The sequence below is a fragment of the Lactuca sativa genome, chromosome 8, assembly GCF_002870075.4.
Source record: "Lactuca sativa cultivar Salinas chromosome 8, Lsat_Salinas_v11, whole genome shotgun sequence".
Classification (NCBI taxonomy): Eukaryota; Viridiplantae; Streptophyta; class Magnoliopsida; order Asterales; family Asteraceae; genus Lactuca; species Lactuca sativa.
In genome coordinates this window covers 248,585,404-248,604,121 of record NC_056630.2, presented here as the reverse complement: position 1 = coordinate 248,604,121, position 18,718 = coordinate 248,585,404, and the positions used below count along the sequence as shown (strand labels likewise).

At 36.9% G+C, this 18,718-nt stretch overlaps 1 pseudogene; it reads left to right on the top strand.

The window, feature by feature from the left end:
- Window positions 1-4,585: 4,585 nt before the first annotated feature.
- Window positions 4,586-4,703, top strand: LOC111900626 (5S ribosomal RNA; annotated as a pseudogene).
- Window positions 4,704-18,718: the final 14,015 nt, after the last annotated feature.

Below are 18,718 nucleotides of genomic sequence, written 5' to 3'. Positions count from 1 at the left end.
CTTTCAACTTTAGTGACTTAGGTTAAAACTACACAAACACACATTTCCAGCTATGTTGATTTTGTATCTTCTTCCATTTTAGATCAGTTTAATATTTCGTAGAAGATGTTCGGTTAAAACGATGCATGTTTAGTTTGGATTTCAATGACAATACTTTCAATGGAACTGACATAATGCCTTTCGTTGAAGTTTATCGTTGAACTGACATAATGCCTTTCGTTGAAGTTTATCGTTGAAACGATGACAATACTTTCAATGGAACTGACAATACTTTCAATGGAACTGACATAATGCCTTTCGTTAATACAATTGTGTTTCAAACAAAGTTTCCTTATACTTAGACTGTTTAATTAAACAAATACTTTCAAACCGTTTTATAGACTGACATCAAGTCGATCTTTTCTTAGATAGTAATCTTCTTCAAAGGTTTTACAAAACTTCTTTTATGCTTTTATATTATCAATTGCATGCATGTGTATGTATAGTTATATAAATAATATTTAAAGGACTTAGGAAGGCTAACCCGCTTTATTTCCTTTTCCCCGTTGGGATGTGGTATGGTAGGGTATCGGGTATCCGTCCGATGGTCGTTTAACTATCTGTTATATATCATGTATACATATAGATACATAAAAGTTTTCCTCAGTCAGTTCAGTACCTTTGGGTAGCAAAGGCATACTTCACTTATACACGTACACCATTAGTAACTATTATAGGTATTGTTAGGAGATACTACTTACCATTCCAAGTACAAGAAATCACACAAAAGTCAGTTCATTCATGAGTCTATACTAATACATTACACATTACATGAGTACGTTTACATAGATACGCTTACATGAATACATTTACATGAGTGCGTTTACATAAATACGCTTACATGAGTACGTTTACATAGATACATTTACATGAGTACATTTACATGGATACATTTACGTGAGTACGTTTACATAGATACGCTTACATGAGTACGTTTACATAGATGCCCTGTTAAAAGCATGCCTATATATGTATAGTTGTATAAGTAATGTTGAAAGGAATTAGGAAGGCTAACCCGCTCTATTTCCTTTTCCCCGTCGGGATGTGGTCTGGTGGGTGTCGGTTATCCGTCCGAAGGTCGTTTAGATACTTAGTTATATATCATGTGTACATATATGGACATAATAGTTCCTTTCAATCAGTTCAGTACCTTTGGGTAACAAAGGTATACGTTCATATACTCTTACATGGATACTTTTACATAGCTAATATATGATGAGTTACTATTACATTTTATATGTATAGATTCTGTGATATAAAGTCCTCATTCTTATCTTTATATTGTGATACACTCACATAATCGATGAGATAGATTGGACTTAATATCCTAGTACCAAAGGATACTTTGCGGGACTAACCATTCCTAGAACCTTGTTAGCTACATAGGTAAATGCACATATACAGATGTCTTCGGTTGATACCATTACATGTATACTTTAAGGGACTAACTATTCATATACCCAGCTGTTAGCAACAGAGGTAAATGTACATCTACGGATGTCTTCAGTTAACACCGTTAGTTATCCTAGTACAAAAGGATAATACTTAGGTTATTTATATTATAACCTTTATCTAGTGACTAATTCATAACCGATGAGGTGAATTATATTTGAGTATCCTAGTACCAAAGGATACAATTTCTTATAATAATAATAATAATAATAATAATAATAATAATAATAATAATAATAATAATAATAATAATAATAGTAGCACAGTCGGGTCTTGGTAGAAGGATACATTCAGAACAGTTAGGTCTTGGTAGAAGGCTACCTTCAGAACAGTTACGTCTTGGTAGAAGACTCCCTTTTATGCTAGTAGGAATCATAGGGATTTCTAGGGTTTTTCAAACGTTTACATTTGTTTTACAAACATTTTCATACTTATACGAACTTTCTTTCAAAACAATTTCAAGTCTTTCATTACAAGTTTTACAAATTAAAGACACATTAATACTTATGAATTGACCATCTTTTTGGCTGATACTCGCTTTAAAAAATTACTTGTATTCTCAGGTCACAAATAGACAGGTACGACGACCAGGTTTTGTGGAGACGGAGCAGTCAAGACTCCTCTCTTATTTTAGTTATTCACTTTGTTGTCTTATACTATGAAAATAACACACGTGTAATTAAAATTATACTATTAATGCAATGGATGATGTTGTTGCTTGTTTACTACTTTACATTGTTGTGATACATTACATGACGTCCTCCGCCCCAGAACGTTTTCGCCGTTCTTGGTTTTGGGGTGTGACAGATTGGTATCAGAGCATTGTTTATAGTGAATTAAGTATATCAACCCATAAAAGATATACATAATATAAATACAATGGGATTAATATACTGTGACCAAGAGTTTATACTTTTAAATAATAAAATATTTAACTAAGTATATATACATGCATTCATACTAAAATCCTTGTCACAATGACAAGAACAAAAGTATTATGGTTGTTGAATATCACAGGCAAGCTCGGGGATGTATGGTCAGTCTTGGGAGTGGCATAGCCTGATCAACTATGTTGGTCCGAGGAGTGATTAGCATATGCCCGGGAATGGGTGTGATATTGCAACAAGTCTAAAAACTTACCAACACCACCACAATGAAATACCATAGGGGTAGTTGGTTTTACTATAAGTACTTTATACTTGAGAACTAAATAAAAAGAGGATCTTCAGTACTAGGTCAATAGTTTCTAAGTGGATACATTAAGTTATATGTAACTAGGATGATATAGACTCAGAATCTGTGAAATTTTACTTTACCCCTGTTCCTCGTGAATTTGGAGTTAAGGTCACTTATTCGAAGGCCTATCATGTTGATTACATATAATCGGTATGCACTTTACAAATAGTGACGTAACTAATAAAGATCTTCTTATAATTATCTAGATAGTTCGTCTAAAGAAATGCTTCTTGACCCCAATTCTCGCGTAGATAACATGGCGAGACTCCATCCCCACAGCAACCCGTACCTTCCGAATGAAGGCAATGTTGAATGGGTCGGAAAAGAACCCAAGAATGATCATCCAATCCCTTTGAATGATCACCATGATGAAGACCTTTCGGATGGTGTTAGATCCGAACCCAAGGTTGAGAACCTACCTCAGACAGCTCCCTTTCCAAACCCTAACCCCCGTCCAGCTTTTCATGGCCCGACGCCTCCATGGGTGGAATGCTTGGAAACATGGAGCCAAGGACAAGATCAGCCCATGCCATTTAATGGTGACCGAAGCTTTTATGACCTGAACAATGGGGGCTCAGCAGACAGAATCTTGCCAATCCTGTTCCGCAGAGTAGCTCAAAATGAGATTCAAGGCAGGACAACCCTACATCAGATCACAGAAGTTGTCACCAATGCGAGAATGCATACCCTTTGCACCATTCGCCTGGAAGATGCTCATGAGAGATCTGAGAGAGACAATGAAGCCCTGCTTCTAGCACTGGATGAATCACGAGCCGATGTCATAGAACTCCGAGTACGTCAGAGGATGTACGAAAGATACCTACTCGATATGGAATGTCAACTAGCTGAACTAAGGGTTCACCATAGGGGTGACCGTCGCCGTTAAGAGATACTTTACTTTCCTTCTTTGTTTTAAAGAAGTGTGCTCCTGCCTATGTTCTGTGTAGCACTTTCCTATGTGACCACCTTGTACTGTATGTACTGTTAGTTAGACCTTTATACTGTCAAGGACTTTTCCTACTTCATATGTGATGTAAGACCATCTACAGGGTAAATTTTCCTGATCTTATTACATCTTAAACATAAACGACAGTGGCAGCCGGCTAACTTATGTGTCACTCTTTTGTTCAAATACTTTCATCATACCTTCATTGGAGTCTATTTGAAACATGCTTTAGTCAAGTCATTGGACTAAAGTAATTTAACTCCGGAGACATTTCCAAGTCTCTTTCAGTGGTTGGATCATGTTATTCACCAACTAGCGATACCTCGGCTTGAACGACAAACATCTTGAGACCATTCTACAAACTTACTTCTACTCCTTGCTAAGGAAAACATCATAGGGATGTAAGTCGGATCTTCGTAAACATACTTCCATTCCGTACTAGGACTGCATCATAGGGATGTAGGTCAAACCTTCGAGATCATAGTCTTACTTTTTCAGTTAACGATCGGCGTACATCCAGAATCAATAATAGCCACTACTATAAATTCTAGTTCATCATATAGGATTCGTAAGAAGATTATTATTATGACTTTCCTCGCTTATACATTCCCGAGTTATATATAATGAAGACCTGGTAGACAATAGAATGTGAGATTTCTAACTTAGTTTCTTTTCCCCGTTGGGATGTGGGACTATAGTAGAATCACATATTTTATTATCCGCCCCTTTCTTGATTATATCATAACATGTATAAGCCAAGCTTTCATGAATAATAACTCAGCTCTTATCCGGAATCAAAATGATACAAGAACCGTTTGGACAGTTTAACGACTACTCAGCAACAGAATAAAAAGACCAAGCTTCTTCCCTTTGGGAGCTCTGGTCTTATTCTTCAAGAAGACAGACTTTAGGAGGTGCGATCATACCAGCACTAATGCACCGGATCCCATCAGAACTCCGTAGTTAGGCATGCATGGGCGAGAGTAGTACTAGTATGGGAAACATTTGGGAAGTCCTTGTGGTGAAGACCTCAACAGGACTTCCATTAGAAATCATTACCCTCTGCCTCGCATAAATGAGTCGGTTGACCAACCGCAAAGAACTATTTACCGTTCAGAAATAGACCTGAGATCCGAATATCACCAGTTGCGAGTGTTAGTGAAGGGTGTTCTTAGGACAATCTTCCAAACTCGATACGGACACTACGAGCCGTAGGGATACCCCTCGGATAGGACCAATACGCCCATAGTATTCACGAAGTTAATGAATAGGGTACGCCATTCTTACTTAGATCAGTTTGTCATGTCATTGTAAATTACTTACTTATCTACCCTCGTAGTAAGAAGGAAATGATAAAGAGCAGCTACAACAAACCATGGAAACATTTCGATCAGAGAAACTTTACGCGAAGTTCTCTAAATGCGAGTTTTAGATTGGAAGAGTCGAATTCCTGAAGCACACTATTAGTGATGTGGGGATTTTGAGGACCCTTCTAATAATCAAAACCATTGAAAATTTGTCAGCACCGAAGACGCCGACGAGAATTCGCCAAATTCTAGGTCTCGCTGACCTACTGTCGAGAATTCATCCAGAACTCCTCGCAAATGATGAAACCTCTTATGACTTTGACTCAGAAGGGAGTGGCCCTTGACTGGGAAGACAAGCAAGAGGAAGAAAACCTTGGAATTCCAAGTGAGGGGCCAAATCCTTTTTGAAGTCTCACTCTGGGAAGGCTTGATACGCTTCGGAAAGCGTGGTAAGCCAAATCCAAAATAGTTAGGACCTCCGAGATTCTTGCCAGAATCGGTCCTGTAACTCACAAACCTAACCTACACCGCAAACTCAGTAACATACATTTTACCCTTCGCGTTTTGAACTTGAAAACGTACCTTTCCGTCAGGACTCTCGTAATCCCACTCAACGAGATCAAGATCAATGAGATCCTCGCCTTCGTGGAAGAACCGTAGTGACCATCGACCAAGAGATCAAGCGGACGAAGCAACGTCGCCTCCCTTTAGTGAAGGTTCGTTGCGATACCAACCGAGAACCCAAATTCACTTATGAGCACGAGAACCAATCGATTAGGAAGTTTCCCACCTCCTTGCTCGATTATTAATGCCTACTCCTTTACCTAAATTCTAATTTGGGGACGAAATTCCCTTTAAGAGGGGGATGATGTGACAACCCGAAATTATCCATCCAGTACAGTCAAAAACTTCTTTGAAAGTCAAACTCATTGCTGTTATCTTTTAGCACAATTAGGAGTTTATTTGAGCGTTCTAAGCCTTGTACACTTAAGGAATAAGTGTCAGAGTTTATCGGCTGAAGTTATAGCTCAAGGAAATGACCTTAAACACCCTTGCAAGGAGTTCAAGGCCAACACATGCGATTTTACGGCCGTAAACTCCATGTGGGCCGTAAACTCTTGCCTATATGGTGAAATGGTGGCCATTTGTTCATTTCTTCCTTCCATTTGGCCCGAATCCTCTCAAGTACCATCCCGATCTTCGTCCCCGATCTTCAAAACTCGTAAGCTTATTATGTTAACTAGTTGATATCTTGCATGAACTAGTAATCTTATATGATTTCATTCATGAAATCATTCCATTTTGAAGATTTTCAATTTCACCAAGAACATGCACTCATGTTCTTGGCTAAAACCGACCATTCAAGCTCCTAGATCGTAAGTACTCTTGATCCAACTCATTGTACACTAGGTTTATCATGTTTAAGACTTAGAAAACATAAGAAATCATAGGAATCAAGGAGTTTACGACCAAGACATGTTCTTGGGCCATAAACCCCTTTTTAGGGTGCAAATGACCCCCTAACACCCTAGTAAGCCTTGATTTTTAGCATAAAACCTTACACCATTGAGCTAAGGACCCCAATACATGAAATGGTACTCCTTACCATGAGTTTATGGCCATAAACGTATGGGGGAGTGGTACCAGGGCCGTGAACACCAAGCAAGGCCATTTTACGGCCTTAAATCCACCCACACTCTTGGTTAAAGCTTTGGAACACTTAACCACTTAAGCACTTAGAGTCTTAAGCCACATTTAGTGACCAATTGAGAGTTTACAGCCAGGAGTTTACTCCCTTGGGCCGTAAACTCCAACACACGTGGTCTTTGGACCATAAACTCCCGTATGAGGCTTTGCACTCCTTTGTTGCAACCCGATAGCCTCCTAGCACTTGACCAAAGTGTTTTCCTCGCAATAGGATGTTTTTACATGTTTAATTAGTGTTATAATCACTAATTTTTTATATACATATGTCTTCCTATGTTATTAGGATCTTTGTGTGTGTCTAAGTCTTCATTTGACACCAAGCACGTGTCCGACACTTCCTTCCGATCCGCTCACTACATGTGAGTTCATACCCCTTGAATTAACCTTTTAAATGTTTCTACATGCTTTTAAATGTTTTATGGGGGGGAATACAAGTTGAATCATGTTAGTTATTATATCAATCACATGTGATTAATAACTAACACGCAAATGGATTTACTATACGTTTACCGTTTTACCAAACGGATTTCTTCAAATTAATTTCATAAACGTTTTATATGTTTAAAATTCTTTATTAAACTGTTCATTATACATTGTATGTTTCATTTCAAACCCATTTACAATTGTGTTTCAAACTAAGGTTTCTTTATACTTAAATTGTTTTATCAAGCAAATACTTTCAACCCGTTTTATAGACTGACATCAAGTCGATCTTTTCTTAGATAGTAATCTTCTTCAAAGGTTTTACAAAACTTCTTTTATGCTTTTATATTATCAACTGCATTCCGGTATATGTATAGTTATATAAATAATATTTAAAGGACTTAGGAAGGCTATGAGGATTAGTTGGGATTAGGTAGATGGTCTTAGGACAAGTTATATATTTACACTTGATATATGTCTTGTAGGAATGATATTTTTTCATTAAAATGTTATGGACTTGAAAACCCTACGTATCTCAACGGGTTTCCTAAACCTAACCCACTCATTTTATTGCTTCACAAGTAGTGGAGCCAAAGTTGAAATTGCCTACTTAGGATGTTGAGTAGAATAAAGGATAGACTTGTATTAGTTATTTCAGGACCTTTTTATTTACGTTATAACATATTTTCAGATATAGACGAATGACATCCTGAAGGTTTTAATAAAATAAATTTTGTTATTTCAAAAATGTTTATTTAACCAAGAACTTCCACATTTCAATACTTAAAAGCATAGAGAAAATTTTAAATTGGTTTTGAAAAATTGGGGGATATCACAGTTAGTATCAGAGCATTAGTTTAAGCTAACTAGGAATTTAGGAAAATTCTAGGCTTAAACTTAGATAGTAAGTATGATCAATAAGATGTGTGTTAGATGCCTTAGTTTCTTTAGAGACTTTCCTTAGGACACTATAGGATGATGCCTTAACTATGTGCTAAATATATGTGGTAGATAGTGTATCTTCTTTATCCTAAAATTCTCGCCTCTACGACTTTAGTACTTGAACGCCATGACCATTATGAGGAGCGGTAGACTCATCACAAATGAAGGAGGCCGAGCACCTCAAAATGTCAGAGCAGCTATTGAGCAAATCCCGATAGATGAAGCTCGGTAGATGATGAAAGAAATGCCCAATCAGCAACAACGTGAGTTTAGGGAGTTATTAGCTCAGGATCTAGGTAATATTAGAGGAAGAGTGCTAATAGTAAACGAGCTGGTAGTTTTTGAACAACTCAACAATGGACCAACTCACATGCTACGATGGTCCAAGAAGGAAATAATGATGACCCAGAGATTTATCAGAGACCGAAGTAGCTTGAAGTTCAGAGAAATGTTGAACCTAGAGGCTATTGCAACTATAAGGATTTTATGACTTGTAAACCACCATCATTTAATGGGAAGGAAGATCCCATAGGATTCATGGATTTGATATTAGATATGGAGTTGGATTTATTGACGTGTAGATGCACATGAAAGCTACAAACCACCTATGTTGTGAGGCAATCAAGGGTACGATGATGCATTGGTGGAACACGTTGGGGAAGATTTTGAGCCCCAATAAGTCGTTACAGCTGACTTGGGATGAATTCTTGACCCATTTCAAAAGGAAGTTTTGTTTACCTAAGAAGATGTTGGAATTGGAGAATCAATTCATGGCTTCGACAAATGAAGCATGTCAGTGGATGAGTACACCAACTCCTTCACTGATAAAATGGATTTCACCCTACGACTCATTTCAGATGAACTGAAAAAGATTCGTCGGTATTCCAAGGGGCTACCATGGGAGTACACTATGCCAGTAAAGTAGGTACCTACCTTCAAAGCAGCGTCTGGGCTGCAAACCCTGTCGAAGGATTGATGAAGAAGAGAGCTACCGATAGAACTAAGGTCGGTGAGCAGAGAAATTTTGAGGGAGGTAACAACAACAACAACAACAACAGCAACAACAGCAAGAAGAAGAAGAAGAAGTTTACAAAAACAAATGACAAATCTTGAAGCAACCAAGAAGGGAAGTGGTGCAACCAATGCAAGAAGAAGCATTTCGGCGACTGTGTAAGAAGCCATGGCATATTTCCACAAATTTCCCTGTGAGAGGAAGAGTTAGTTTTAATTGTGGAGAGGAGGGGCACATGAAGACAGAGTGACCGAAAGCGGAGAAGGTGATCTCGAGGATCTTGCCACCAAAGCCCAAGTGTCGGAGCTACCCGATGACCCTCAACGAGGCTAATGAAAAAACTAATGTTGCTTCAGGTACATTCCTAGTTAATCAAATTCTTGAAAAGATATTATTTGATTATGGAGCAAATCATTCATTTATATCACATGAAGTTGGTAGGAAACTGTAGCATCCCCATTTTCACGGCCAGAAAAGACCGATTTTGTTTATGCTTTTAAAAAATCAGAGTATCTCTTTTAATAAAAACGTTGTGGAATTTGTTCCCAGAAAAACATGATAATTTCATTATCAAAGCATTTCCGAAGAAATGTATTTTTATTCATTTTAAAACATTTGGGATGTCATCGTCAACACAGAAACATAAGCATAAACGGAACATACATTCATTTACACTAGTGATCTATATCTCCTTAATCTCTCGGTGTAATGTAACTTCACCTCGTCACCTGTGATACAAGTAAACTGAGTGGGTCAGGTTGGGAAACCTGGGAAGTACATAGGGTTTTCAACCCACAATAATATAATTATTATGTTTAATCATCAAACAATTAACCCAATTACCCATCCCCATTATCTTCTTTATTCCTAAGTACCTTCCCTCAGGATTTATCCTAAGGGTCGTCTCCTACATCATATTTACCTCTCATCTCCTTACATCGCATTTCCTTATATGTTTGTTCCTAAGGACTCTCCCTAAGGATCGTCGCCCACATCGCATAGACAGTATTGATTCAGGGATTACTCCCTCAATACGTGCCCAACAAGGGTTAGGGAATCATCGCATGAATACGTAGTTACAACATTGCATGAACTCGTAATTCATAGTAAGGGGTTAGAGTATCATTGTATGAATACGTAGTTACGTCGCCTGAACTCGTAATTCAAAGTAAGGGGTTAGAGTATCATCGCATGAATACGTAGTTACAACATCGCCTGAACTTGTAATTCATCACCTACAGGGTATGGGCCTGCTGGTGTTTCCACGGGGTTGTCTATAATAGTCTGTGGTCGCCATCTATACTCTGGTAGATGACTACATCTCCACATTGTCGGACAAGGTTATGGTATCTTTCATCCTACATCACCGATTCATCATCACCTATCTATCCTCACCTAATTATCATCACCTATCTCCCATGATTTTATTTCATCACACACCAACTATTTCATCTACCCATGTTTTATGCCAACATATTTGTAGATATAAAATAAATATACAGTTTGAATCATTTAAAACATGTATAAAATCATTCATCCAACATAGACAGCAAGTATTCAGATAATATGCAAACATAGCACGTAATTTATATAAATTACTCCATATCTATGTGTAAGATGAAAGTAACTATGCACTCACTTGTTAAAGTGATGATTCCAAACTTGGACAGCGCTTCGCTTCTTAACAGTATAATTTCCGTCGACGAAACCTAGTATTATTACCACTAGATTTTAGTCTAATATTTACCGTGACTAATTATTAGTCTTAGCAATATTATTATTAAATAAGCGTTTAAACAATATTTTCCAACCACTATGTACACACAGGGTCAGACATAAAACACCGGAGGGTAGGACCATTTTGGCATATAGCACTTCTGAAATCCAACAAGCCTATGCGGCCCTTTAAACCAGATTCCCCGTACCGCGAGTAGTTAAAAAGATATTATAACGACACTTATATAAGTCATAATAATCACCCAAATATTTATTATAAGTTCATAATAACAATACTAATTTTAAATATAAGCTATATTTAAAATAGGGTAAGAATAACTTACTTACAAAGGGGTTTTAGCTAGGAGCCGAGCTCTGTAGGGGTAGAACTTCGTCGCTGAATCTTTCTAAGAAAGATTCTTGCAGCGCTTCAGCGCTCACCTTACTATACTAAAACTATAGAAAGAGAAGTCGAATCACGAGGGACCGAAATGCTCGGGGGATAAGAAGAGAAAGACTCTTGAATCAAGAGAATGGTGCAAGAAATATGAGAGCCCAAGGCTCTTATTTATAATAATTGAATTTACAAAAACTACCATTCATAATTACTTAATGACCTTATAGTTATATAAACGAGTAAACACCCCTTCATAATATTATCTTAAATAGATTTAACGATATTTGTACTAAACTAATATCGAAAGTACTCAACAATATTCTTATAATGACCGCATCGTCGATACCTTTCTAATGATATATACATTTGTATATATATGTATTCGTATATATGATTTATACTTTATTTTAATATGTAAATATGCTATTATAATTTATAACTCGTTCATACAAACTTTGTTTTTGATGTTCTTTATATCCATACATAGGCAGGACCATAGCCTACAACTTTCGTTTAGAATCCGTCGGCTAATTTTGACTTTATTTTTAAAGTTATGTTTTTAATAGGCCGGGACAGGAAAAGTCCGTTAAAAATTCATAATTTCTTGATCTGACGTCCGTTTTCGTCTGTCTTTTTACCGTTGCACTATTATTAATGAGATCTTTGATTCTCGTTTAGGTTGCGTCGGCTAAAAATCGACCGAGCTAAAATTCGAATTTCGGGTTGTGTACTGCTATGCCAAATCTTAGAAAAATCATAACTTCATCATACGAAGTCATATTTTGACGTTCTTTTTATGCACACTCTCGGTTTAAAGTATATTAAAAATTTTATTTAGATATTTAAGGCTAAAAATTCCTCTATCATAATTTCACTTTTTACGTCTCCCGGTGTCGTGCCGGTTTTGCTGTAAAACTTCGACGGGTCATAACTTCTTCGTTATAACTCAGATTTTGGCGTTCTTTATATGTATGGAACCCTTGTAACATATACTACCACTTGGTTAATATTATTAATTCTAAATAATCTTCCATCAAAAACTCATTTTTGATGCTCATTGTCTCTAAATTGACTATCCCGAATGTGCGGGCGTTACAATTATCACCCCCTTAGGATGATTACGTCCCGGAATCATCAATGAAACAGGGCTATATAATGAGTCCATACGTTATCTCTTCATCCTAGGTAATAATCATAACTTCTATGTTTCTTCAAATACGTATCTAACTCCTGATCTTCTTGCCTGCAAGCGGTGCTTGATCTTGCACCCGTTCTCTATGTCTTATTACACTTTCAATCATGAAGTACATGTCACCAACTTGCTCTTTATCAGAGACTCTTTCTTCTTCTTAACAAACTTAAGATAAGTTTATTTGATTTCCACGATAGACCGATGGTTCACATTCTAATGAACTCTCATCGTATGTTGCAACGCTCAGACTCGGGTCTCTTAGATTCGAATTTTGGAATGGAATATACTTTCCTTCATGTTCTAATGTGATATAATAACATTTTAACATGTAGAATTTCTAGCTACCAACTTCTTTAACTAGAGCGATACTTCTATTGACCGCTTCGATTATCTTTCACTTCAATCTTTTGGCTTAAGTTAGATGCTATATCGAACTTGGTTCTCTGAACCACGTAACTTACTCATCTTAGCCGGACTCAATTTGATATGACCACTAGGTTCGAAACAACAATCAGCTTCTTAATCATTACCGAAATGATGGTAACGACATACTTTAATAAAACAGAATCAACTACTAGCTTCTTCGCAACCTTGTGACTTTCCATGATCCAAGTGTGAGTCATGTGTTTCCGATAGTATTGGCCTCTACTACCATTCACACCTACTCATACTTGTCCCAAATATTGTCTCGCAGTTTTCCAAGTCACCATACAAGAAAATCACAAAACAACTTAAAACACCAGATAACAAAACGAAGGTGTTATATTATTCCTTGAAACAATTACATAGGTGTTCAAGTTCACCCTAGACTATGCATCTAATAGGCTACACCACGTGATACTATCCACAATGTTACTTCATAGATCCTCATTCCTGATCCCTTGCATTGCCATTTGCTTCGTCAATGATCATATGGAACGCTCTTGCCTTCGGTTTTGGTGGAATGTTGGGCCTTGTCGCCTCTTTCTTCTTTGGGAAATCCTTAGCAACGTGCCCTTCATCATGACATTCATAGCATACCCTTTTTCTGGCAGTGCACTCATTGGCGTAATGCTCGGTCTTCCTATACTTGTAGCAGGTCACTTATTTGCTACATTTCCCAAAGTGCTTCTTCTTGCACTTCTCGCACCATTTCACTTCGTTTCCTCCTTTTCTAAACTCCTTTGAACCCGACTTTCTCTTCTTATTGGACCTCATAGACCACTCAAACTTCCTCTTTTTTCCAACCTCAATCTTGCTAATGACTCTTCCCTTGATCATATCCTCCATTGAATTGGCAGCCCAGATAGTTGCCTCTAGAGTAAGTGCCTGACGTATTAGCACTGCATATTCCTAGGGAAGCCCCTTTGCGTACTTGTCGACTTTTGTCAGCTCGTCTGGAACAAGGCGCAACACAAACTCCATTTTTTCCGTGAAGTTGTTGGTGTATTCATCGATGGACATGCTACCTTTCTTCAAAGCCAGGAATTGATTTTCTAGCTCGAGCAGATTTTGGGTTGAGAAGTACTTGCGCTTGAATTGCACCAAAAACTCTACCCAAGTCAGTTACAGGGGCTCATTGGGGCTTAGAGTCTTCCCCATGGTGTTCCACCAGCGACCAGCGCCTCCTCTGAGCTAACGCACTGCAAACGTGGTTTGTAGCTTGTCTTTGCAACCACATGTCATGAAGGCTAATTCCATCTCTGAGATCCAATCCATAACTCTGATCGGATCTTCCTTCCCAGTGAAAGTCGATGGTTTGAAAATTAGAAAATCTTTGTACTTCCATCCATTCCTCTCGACTCCGTCATCTTGGTTGTTCCTCTTAATCACTTGCGGATCAACTTGACTAACGGTCCTATTGTAGTTTCCCTCCTTCGACTGCCCATCATTCAATTCGGGCTATTCAATAGGCATCGTAAGTTCCTCTCGATTTTGTTGAAGTAAAGGCCTTGTTTCCTCCATTTAATGATCCAACATCATCTGGATCAACGCTTGCACTCCGACCATCGTGATTGGCTCAGGAGCAGCTACTACAACAGGTATTTTCTCCATCACTGGAGGTTGATTCATGTTTTCATTTGCGTTCCCGGCTCCACTGCGGGTTATTGCCATTTTGATCTATTCACCTATTTAAACATTCAGTGTGTAGCGACGAGAGTTTAGATAAGAAAGATTTTACTTACGATCGACATGTAAATCTCCGTATCACTCCGAAAAGTTACATGCCAGTTCTAATACCATAATTCAAACGTTTAGAAATCTGAGCACATAAAATTTCCAAATCTGGTCGGCAATAGACCATAGATCCGATCACATAATGCATATCACAAATCATTTAGCACATAAAAGCATGTTAGGCATTTTCCCTAAAATAAGCTAGTGCTTGTGTCTATTCAGGTGTATTACATGATTTTATTAGACACATTCCTCACAATCATCACCTAGCATTCTAAGTTTAAGTCTAGAAATAAATCCATATCCCTAGTTTGCTTAAACTAATGCTCTGAAACCAATTGTGACATCCCCATTTTCACGGCCAGAAAAGACCGATTTTGTTTATGCTTTTAAAAAATCAGAGTATCTCTTTTAATAAAAACGTTGTGGAATTTGTTCCCAGAAAAACATGATAATTTCATTATCAAATCATTTCCGAAGAAATGTATTTTTATTCATTTTAAAACATTTGGGATGTCATGGTCAATATAAAAACATAAGCATAAACAAAACTTACATTCATTTACACTAGTGATCTATATCTCCTTAATCTCTCAGTGTAATTTAACTTCACCTCATCACCTGTGATACAAGTAAACTTAGTGGGTCAGGTTGGGAAACCTGGTGAGTACATAGGATTTTCAACCCACAATAATATAATTATTATGTTTAATCATCAAACAATTAACCCAATTACCCATCCTTATTATCTTCTTTATTCCTAAGTACCTTCCCTAAGGATTTATCCTAAGGGTCGTCTCCTACATCATATTTACCTCTCATCTCCTTACATCACATTTCCTTATGTGTTTGTTCCTAAGGACTCTCCCTAAGGATCATCTCCTACATCGCATAGAAATTATTGATTCAGGGATTACTCCCTCAATACGTGCCCAACAAGGTTTAGGGCATCATCGCATGAATACGTAGTTACAACATCGCCTGAACTCGTAATTCATAGTAAGGGGTTAGAGTATCATCGCATGAATACGTAGTTACAACATCGCCTGAACTCGTAATTCATAGTAAGGGGTTAGAGTATCATCGCATGAATACGTAGTTACAACATCGCCTGAACTTATAATTCATCACCTACATGGTATGGGCCTTCTGGTGTTTCCATGGGGTTGTATATAATAATCCGTGGACGCCATCTATACTCTGGTAGATGACTACATCTCCACATTGCAGGACAAGGTTATGGTATCTTTCATCCTACATCACCGATTCATCATCACCTATCTATCCTCACCTAATTATCATCACCTTCCTATCATCACATATCTCTCATGATTTTATTTCATCACACGCCAACTATTTCATCTACCCATGTTTTATCCCAACATATTTGTAGATATAAAATAAATATACAGTTTGAATCATTTAAAACATGTATAAAATCATTCATCCAACATAGACAACAAGTATTCAGATAATATGCACACATAGCACGTAATTTATAAAAATTACTACATATCTATGTGTAAGATGAAAGTAACTATGCACTCACTTGTTAAAGTGATGATTCCAAACTCGGACAGCGCTTCGCTTCTTAACAGTATAATTTCCTTCGACGAAACCTAGTATTATTACTACTAGATTTTAGTCTAATATTTATCGTGACTAATTATTATTATTATATAAGCATTTAAACAGTATTTTCCAACCACTATGTACAGACAGGGGCAGACATAAAACATCGGAGGGGAGGACCATTTTGGCATATAGCACTTCTGAAATCCAACAACCTTATGCGGCCCTTTAAACCAGATTCCCCATACCGCGAGTAGTTAAAAAGATATTATAATGACACTTATATAAGTCATAATAACCGCCCAAATATTTATTATAAGTTCATAATAAAAATAATAATTTTAAATATAAGCTATATTTAAAATAGGGTCAGCATAACTTACTTACAAGGGGGTTTTAGTAAGGAGCCGAGTTCTGTAGGAGCAGAACTTCGTTGCTGAATCTTTCTAAGAAAGATTCTTGCAGCGCTTCAGCGCTCACCTTACTATACTAAAACTACAGAAAGAGAAGTCGAATCACGAGGGACCGAAATGCTTGGGGGATAAGAAGAGAAAGACTCTTGAATCAAGAGAATGGTGCAAGAAATATGAGAGCCCAAGGCTCTTATTTATAGTAATTGAATTTACAAAAACTACCCTCCATAATTACTTAATGACATTATAGTTATATAAACGACTAAACACTCCTTCATAAAATTATCTTAAATAGATTTAACGATATTTGTACTAATCTAATATCGAAAGTACTCAACAATAGTCTTATAATGACCGCATCGTAGATACCTTTCTAATGATATATACATTTGTATATATATGTATACGTATATATGATTTATACTTTATTTTAATATGTAAATATGCTATTATAATTTATAACTCGTTCATATAAACTCCGTTTTTGACGTTCTTTATATACCGTTGCGCTACTATTAACGATATCTTCGATTCTCGTTTAGGTTGCGTCGGCCAAAAATCGACCGAGCTAAAATTCGAATTTTGGGTTGTGTACTGTTATGTCAAATCTTAGAAAAATCATAACTTCCTCATACGAAGTCAGATTTTGACGTTCTTTTTATGCACACTCTCGGTTTAACGTATATTACAACTTTTATTTAGATATCTAAGGCTAAAAAGTCCTCTATCATAATTTCACTGTTTACGTCTCTCGGTGTCGTGCCGGTTTTGCCGTAAAATTTCGACGGGCCATAACTTCTTCGTTATAACTCGGATTTCGCCGTTCTTTATCTGTATAGAACCCTTATAACATATACTACCACTTGGTTAATATTATTAATTCTAAATAATCTTCCATCAAAAACTCATTTTCAATGCTCATTGTCTCTAAATTGACTAGCCTAAATGTGCGGGCGTTACAGAAACTTAGACTATCACCGCTTAGAATAAGTACCCCTATCTTAGTAGAAGTAGTTGGTGGTAGGAATATACTTGTTAGAAATAGCTTAGAGGCCATAACTATAGTTTATATGAGAATGAATTCCATCAAGAGCTTTTACCTTTTAAGTTAAGTGAGGTCAACGTCATTATCGACATGGATTGGTTGGGAGAGAACCTCACAGACATCTTATGTGGACGGAAGATGGTGCACATCAGTCCACCTGGAAGAAAGCCATTCATCGTTTAAAGAGACAAAAGTAGAGTAAATTATGGAATCATAGCGATGATGAAGGCCATAAGATGCTTATCGAAGGGATGTTCAAAATTCCTAGCTTATGTAATCAACGCAAAGAAGGAGAAAAGGGAAATGATTGATATACCTGCAATGAGAGACTTTCCTGAGGTATTTCCAGATGATTACGAAGATTACCACTACAGAGGCAAGTAGAATTCAGAATCTATTTGTTGCTAGGCACGACGCCGATTGTAAAGGCTCCGTATAATCTAGCTCCGACGGAGATGAAGGAGTTACTAACACAACTCTAGGAATTATTGGACAAAAGTTTTATAAGACCTAGTTCATCACCCTGGGGAGCTCCTGTACTATTTATAAAGAAGGACGGTACTCTGAGAATGTGTATTGACTATCGGGAGCTAAACAAAGCTACAATCAAGAATAAGTATCCTTTACCTAGGATAGATGACTAGTTCAATCAATTGTAGGGAACAACCATTTTCTACAGAATTGATCTCAGGTCAGGTTATAACCAGTTGAGGATTAGGGAGCAGGATATCATGAAGACAACCTTTAGAACCTGATATGGACACTATGAATTCCTCGTTATGTCGTTCGGACTAACAAATACTTCAGCAACTTTTAAGACAACTGAAAATTTTTAGAGCAAACAAGGTCTAAACTAACGTAACATTTATGCAATGAGACTATGAATGCCAAGAGGAATCTTTATATAAGTTATTATGAATATACTTTGAAAACCATACTTATATAAGTCATAGATACATAAATACATATATATATATATATATATATATATATATATATATATATATATATATATATATATATTGAAAACCAAGTGGAAATAAATTAATACAAGTCAACGCAAGTCAAAGAAATAAATAAATAAGACATTAAACATAGACTTTACACCCTACTTTAGGGATTTTGGTTTTGAGAATATAGGAAACACTTTACAACCAAAAAC